Source organism: Protopterus annectens, chromosome 8.part0 (assembly GCF_019279795.1).
Source record: "Protopterus annectens isolate FY-2018-M chromosome 8.part0, PAN1.0, whole genome shotgun sequence".
In the NCBI taxonomy this organism is placed as follows: Eukaryota; Metazoa; Chordata; order Ceratodontiformes; family Protopteridae; genus Protopterus; species Protopterus annectens.
This window is the reverse complement of record NC_056741.1, coordinates 1,566,550,210-1,566,557,085: the sequence shown is the minus strand read 5'-3', so window position 1 is coordinate 1,566,557,085 and position 6,876 is coordinate 1,566,550,210. Positions and strand designations below refer to the sequence as shown.

At 36.1% G+C, this 6,876-nt stretch overlaps 1 protein-coding gene across 1 annotated transcript in view; it reads right to left on the bottom strand.

Moving 5' to 3' along the window:
* The window catches only part of LOC122808513 (multiple epidermal growth factor-like domains protein 10), a 253,687-nt gene that overhangs the window by 147,857 nt on the left and 98,954 nt on the right, over positions 1-6,876 (bottom strand). The window lies entirely within an intron of this gene.

The following is a 6,876-nucleotide window of genomic DNA, read 5'->3' as shown; positions in this document are numbered from 1 at the left end:
AGCTCCACACCCAGAAGGGACAGTTACTAATCTCCGAAAATTACAAGTTGAAATAAAATAATTTTTTATCCATTACATTAAAAAACGTTTTATTCATAATGTTAAGCACTTTCATCCCTACACATTGCTGGGACTTCTTCAGAATAAAAGAACTTGCACACTAAGATCATTTATATGAAACCATAATTAAACAATCAAATCAGTCAATTAAACCCTAATACAAGATTTAAAGAAACAGTATTGGAAACTCACAACAAATATGATAAAAGTATAAATACAATTTATGTAAAAGAGAAAAGAACATTTATCATAAAAAAATAGTCAATACGCTATTTCAAGAGCAAACATTAACAATTACAAGCATACTTTAGAATGCCAGGATTTCACTAAATTCAAGTTTGGGATATTAGAAGTAGGGCCATAAAACCAAAGGGGGGGGGGGTGGGAACTTGAAATTGAAATTAAGGAATTATTTTGGATTATCAATTAAATTCCATCTGTGCAGCAGGAATTAATGAGAATTTATCGCTTCTGCCCATAATAAGAAAGAGGCTTTCAGATATATAATTTACAAATAGATTTTAGGATAAGGGATATAAAATGTATTAAAAGAAGAATTTTTGAAGCTAACACATTTTGACAAGTAAGGGTATATTTTGATTATGTATTACTGGCTATTTTTTATGATAAATGTTCTTTTCTCTTTTACACAAATTGTATTTATAGTTTTATTATATTTGTTGTGAGTTTCTAATACTGTTTCTTTAAATCTTGTGTTAGAGTTTATTTGAACGATTTGATTATTTAATTATGGTTTTATATAAATGATCCTAGTATGCAAGTTCTTTTGTTCTGAAGAAGTCAAAGCAGTGTGCGGGGACGAAAGAGCTTAACGTTATGAATAAAACTTTTTTTAATGTAATGGATAAAAAGTTCTTTTATTTCAGCTTGCAATTTTCAGAGATTAGTAACGGTCCATTCTGGGTGTGGAGTTTATGGTGTTTTTTGCTTTCCCATGCCTATATATATATATATATATATATATATATATATATATATATATATATTTATGTGTAAAACTTTTCAAAGTTGCATAATAAAATCATAATATCTGTATACCAGCTATTATTATTGCTCTTCTTAAAGAAAGAAAAGATAAATAAATAACAAGCTAAAGACACATTTTGATAAGCCAGTCTGTCAGCATTTGTTTCTTGTACCTAAAATTAGAAGAGATTGACACAATTTTTTGGTTACCTTCTCTGGAAATTATATCTAGTCTAAAACTACTAGTAAAAACATATAACAGCTCTACATACAATTTGAGAACATACAGAAATTTAAATGGTTCAGCATGATAAAGTTGTTGCATATAGTATATACATAACCACAGCCACTGAAACCAAAGATATTGGAAAAAGCTGGTAAACATAATTCTTGGCAAAGTTAAAAGAGGATCAGTGTCTTACTTTTTCACTTATCACAGTAAAGCAGAAGGGGAAACCAGAAAACACATATTCATATGAGCCAGGCATTGAAAACACATCTAAACAACCATGACCTTGGACATATAATGAAGAGATTAACATAAAAATTTGTATATGCTGTTCACTGTGGCACATACATTGTGACAGGTGTATTTACTAACAATCAGTACTGTATCCCAAGGCAAAATGACTGCCTTGCAAGAGAAAGAAAATATCTGTGGCCATGACAAGATACAAGCATACTGGCCTACATAAGAAGGGTCAGGAACACCGATCAAATGGAAAAAAAAAAAAAAAAAAAGAATGCAGACACAGAAACTCATTTGAAAATCTCTACTGTAACGGTAAATTCAAAATTGTCATAACCGTGAAGAGCAGACATAATCGCCATAAGCTGATAAGCAAGGAGAACAAACACAATTTACACTTAGTAAACATCCTGCTGATATATCTTATATTATTTTGACAAATAAACTGATGACAGACTAAAAGTAAAAAGCAAAGCCAAGTTAATACTCTCCTGTTTTTACCACTAACAACCCAGGGAAACAGTAAGGCTGTAAATAAACTTAGCAATATTGAGCAATGCATTTGTTATCCAGCAAATTCACACTTTAACAGCATGACAACATGGACAACACAGAGTGAACAGGAGGAACACACCACAGTAAAATGTGCAAGAAAACTGCTGCTGTGGTAGGTAGACAACAGATCTGAACAGGGCTGTAACAACCAGACTCTGCAGTTGTTAATGAATATGTATCATTAATGTAAAATATCATGATAAATATATCTTCGCCAGGACAGCAAAACAATTCCAGGTTCCCCTAAACAGTTAGATGAATTACCACTTTAACACAACTCCAAGCAATTCTGTCATTTGGTAAGTAAGACTGCACAGCCTTAGAAATAGGAAGAGGAAGATAGAAAAAAGACATGTCGCTGTGACAGTGGCAGCCCAGCTATTTGGAATTTTGTAAATAATTCTATGCCAGATACAGAAGTATGTGTTGAACAAGGTTTATACAGTTCTGAGCTTCAAGAATGTAACCACAACATACCCTGCTGGAACATAGAAGATTAACTTACAAAACTTCAACAAAATAAGTTGAAATTAAATTGTTTTACAATTGTGTTATAAAAGTTAGTTTCAATGCAGAAAATAGACAGGATGTCAAGAATTAGAGTGCCTTCTGCATTGTTTTGTAAGTATTTTATTGTTTTATGACTTTCAAGATCTGCAAACTTCTTAGAGATACTATTTTTAACACAGAGATGTTAAATTCTGTCAGTTTCTCTTTTAGCCTGGGAACTGATGTCAGGTGACAAAAAGTGATGTCATCCCAGCTAACCCAGCAGTAATATTTGATATTAATTTAAGAACTCTCTCAGAGAGAGAGACTGTGCATTCTGTATTTTGTCTTGGACCTAGCAAGAACATCCACTCATCATCACCATCTGCACTTGTCATGCTGTATGTAACATTTAGGGCATAATATCTCTTTTAGATATAGATACGAACATAGTAAACATTAGTTTAGATGTTTTCTGTATTTATCTGAGACTGTCCTGCAATGTTGTTTTAAAATATTTCCTGTGATTTTAAACTCTGAAGTTACTGTGTTGATTTACTGAGTATTATCTTGTTCTTTTACTATTATAAAATATATTTAAACCTATCTTTGTGGGTGATATTTGTGAGACATATTTAAGCTATTAGAGAACTTGCATGTATTTGGTGACACTGTACAGGCCACTTCTAAATAGCCTTGCATGTCCTGTTCAGACTTCCATTTGGATAACAGTAACACCACACAATAGGATTGGACACCCTTTGTTAAGAGCCTTAAAGTAGTTGATAACAAGTGGCTGGTTTCAGCTGGAACTACCTTATAGCATGGGAAGAAGGGGGGATAACTAGTAAACCTGTGTCAGCCTTCCCCAGGTGTGTGTGGGTGTGTGTGTGTGTTTGTATATCAATCAATTCTCAAAGTGTCAGCTACTTGGGCAGGGACACGAAGCACTGGTTGGACAGAGAGGGTGCTGGAGGTCTTAGCTTGGCCACTCAGCTGAGATCTCAACTCTATAGCTGTGCCAGTAGGGAATCTTATTGGGGATCTGGAGAAAGAGGGAGAAACCAGCCCCAGACTGACTGCCATCTCTGTGTGCTCTTAAGGGAAATTGTACTTTATTGGGTGTGTACTTGTCATCCTCCCAGAGTGAAAGTCCCCTAGCTGTTGCCAGTGGTGAGGATTGAGACACCATCATTACTGGGCCAGTGCTGGGGCATCACAGCCAGTAATACAGATTCTTCTACACATTCTATGGTTCCCACAAAAGATGCCTCAAGTCAAGAGATGAGCACAAAATAAAAAAATCAACGTATTACTACCTTGAACATCCAAGAACCAATAAATAAAAGTGGAATCAACAACTGTTCTTTCTGTTACACTAGTCTCACTTCTCTAACTTCTCACCCTAACTTTGCATACTGCTGTAATTACAGAGCAGCAGAGATGCAGTGAAGTGAAGCAAAGGTTAGTGAGACCTTACATCTGGTGCAAGACAAGAATATAATTAAAGCTAACAAGGCTTATAACAAAAACAAGTCATGAACCTAAATTAATTGCTGACTAACAGCCCACAACCAATATCCCCTCATACTGATAGAGCTCAACAACGTGGATAAACTGTGTGTACTGAGTAACTAAAAGGTAAATACATAAGTATAAAGCATGGAACACATGGCATCTTCAATATACAGATATGACTATTAACTTTATCAGGCCACCTAAACAGCCTGCAAATGAAATCCAAATAAAATCAAATTTGGAGCTTTACACTAAGGGTGTGGTGCAGCGGTAGCATTGTTGCCTCACAGCAAGAGGTTCTCCCGTTCGATTATTGGCTGGAGTGCAGGGAGTGCCTTCTGTGTGGAGTCCGCATGTCCTCCCTGTGGTTGGGTGGGAGTTCGAAAGACATGCGTAAATGGGCGTGCCTTTGTTGAAGGTTGGACGTCGAGCTTGCACCTCGGTGTTCGTGAAAATCTACTACCAATCATTAGCGGACTGGAGTTTCGCTGTGGCGACCCCTAACCGGGAAAAGCCGAAAGACAACAACAACAGCACTAAGGGTGAAAAACTATTATCTGTCTAAATTATATAACACTTAAGTGGTCACCCATCACTAAACATTGTAAGAGAACTATCAGAAAGATGTCTGCATGTCTAGTAGTTTGTATGACTTGTCCTTCCAGCTGAATGATAAGATGAACATCGTGAACATCTTCCCCCTCTAACTAAACTTCTAAACCATAAGTGCCATTTTTTGCTGTTAGTTTGCTGAATTTAGGGATGTCAGCACTGATAATATTGTTCTAGCTAACTGCGCTTTTGGAGCTTATTGTTTGTAGAATGTACAGTTTCTGGTAAACAAATAGGTCGGTACTGGGGTGTCTCGAACCATTGACAAATGCAAACCAGTGAGGGCATGGGATCCAAATAATGAGATTCCTCTGCTTTCTGTGTCACCCACTCACTTTGTTAGTTATTAGTCACTGGCTGGACCTACCCAAAAACTTCTTTATCCCAGATTTTAATTTTTCTTTTGTTATAGCTATTGTCATCTTTAATCCATTGTATTGTCCTTTACATGACAAATACCAAATTTCCTTCTTAAAAAATTTAAGAGTCTGCAGTCAATAAGTAAATGTAAATTTTTTTGGCACTTCCGTTTTAATAGCAAAATTGATGTTGCCTATATTCAGGAGACACCCATAGAGAAAGACCATATCCACAATTATTAAAAAAAAAATGGATTAAGTCAGATCTTTGCTTCAGCCTACAGTGCCAATTCACAGGGAGTGAAAGTAATACTAGAAAATCTCCAAATCTTCTGCAATCACACTTTTTCATTGAGAATGTAGATCATCTCTTTGGTCCAAAATTCTCACTGGAGAGTCTACCTATGCACACTGTGACTTCAACATATAGTCTCTGCATCATTTCAGACATGTATGGGAAACTTTTTATAGTCATTCACTCATTCTGCTGTGGGACTGAAAGCTGTCTTTTAGCCTTCTGTTAGAAGGGTTAAATTCTAGATCTTACACTATTGGGTCAGTCCACTTCAATACTGAAGATCGGGTTGCTGTCACACAATACTTTCTTCTCTATAGCTGAAACCACAATTTCAGACTTTACCTCATCAGCAAACTTTGGTTACGGACTCAAGCATACCTTCATAGCACCAAAGCAATAGCAGTGGCCCCACACAGTATCTGCCTAATCACGTACACTCCTCGAAGCATGTTTGGATACCTAGGACAAGGTAGACACAGATGTAAAGCAGAACTTTCTTCTGTTACAAGTGAGGTAGCAAAGTCCCTCAGACTACTCATATAATGAAACATAAACTTCCACGTATATGCCCAATAACTGAGAATTCTAAAAGCTAAAGTGAAAGAAAAAAAAATTCTCTTACCCAGGTGATCCAGCATCTTACCTTCCTTGTCACTCACCAGGTAAAGGGTTAGTGTTCAATACCAGACTACTGCCAGTAGGGGAACCAGTAGATACGGCTGCTGGGTCTGATCTGAGGTGAGAGAAAAGAAATATATTAGTCTGAGGCACTTTATATATTTTATCTGATTTTTAGGGAAAGGTTTGGTAGCATTCAACTAATCCTCCAAGGCTGGCAAAATAGGGGGAGGAATGAGGAATATCCATGTGTAACATATCATAATATCTCCTTACTTCAGCATCTATCTGCTCTTACAAAAATACCTCATTCATTCTTGCTATGATGTGAGTAAAAGAAAATTCCCCCACATGAGGATAAAAGTTAATATATTCTTTACAAAAAGTCAAAAAGTTGGGCTTGTGAATCTGAAGAAGATGCCCTAGCTATGTCAAAAATCAAAGTCAGCAGACCTTGTTTCTTCAAGAATTTCTTTACAGGGAATGCTTAACTGTAATGGCTTCTGACCAACAAGATTCAAAGCCATGTAATGCCAGCCTTGATAAGGTAAGAAAGTCAACTTTCTTAACTGTAATTACATATTGAAATACACAATATTTAATCATTTGCTTTATTTTTACAGCAGTCCCTGTAGAAGAAGACCAACTTGAAGAAGAGATATCTGATCATTCTAATGGTCTCTTTCCTCTGTTACCCCATGAAGACTCTCTGAGAATGTCTCCCAGCCCTGTTAATACCAGTTCTTCCATGCCTGTATCAGACATTGGTTCAGAGGTTCACAGTTTCATAGGGGTATACTAGGCTAACGCCTATTAATGCTCTTAAAATTCTAGGTGTGCAAGCCAGTTGTAACCCACAAATTTCACTTATATTTGATTTATGGAGAGTGATTGTATCTGTCCATCAAAGA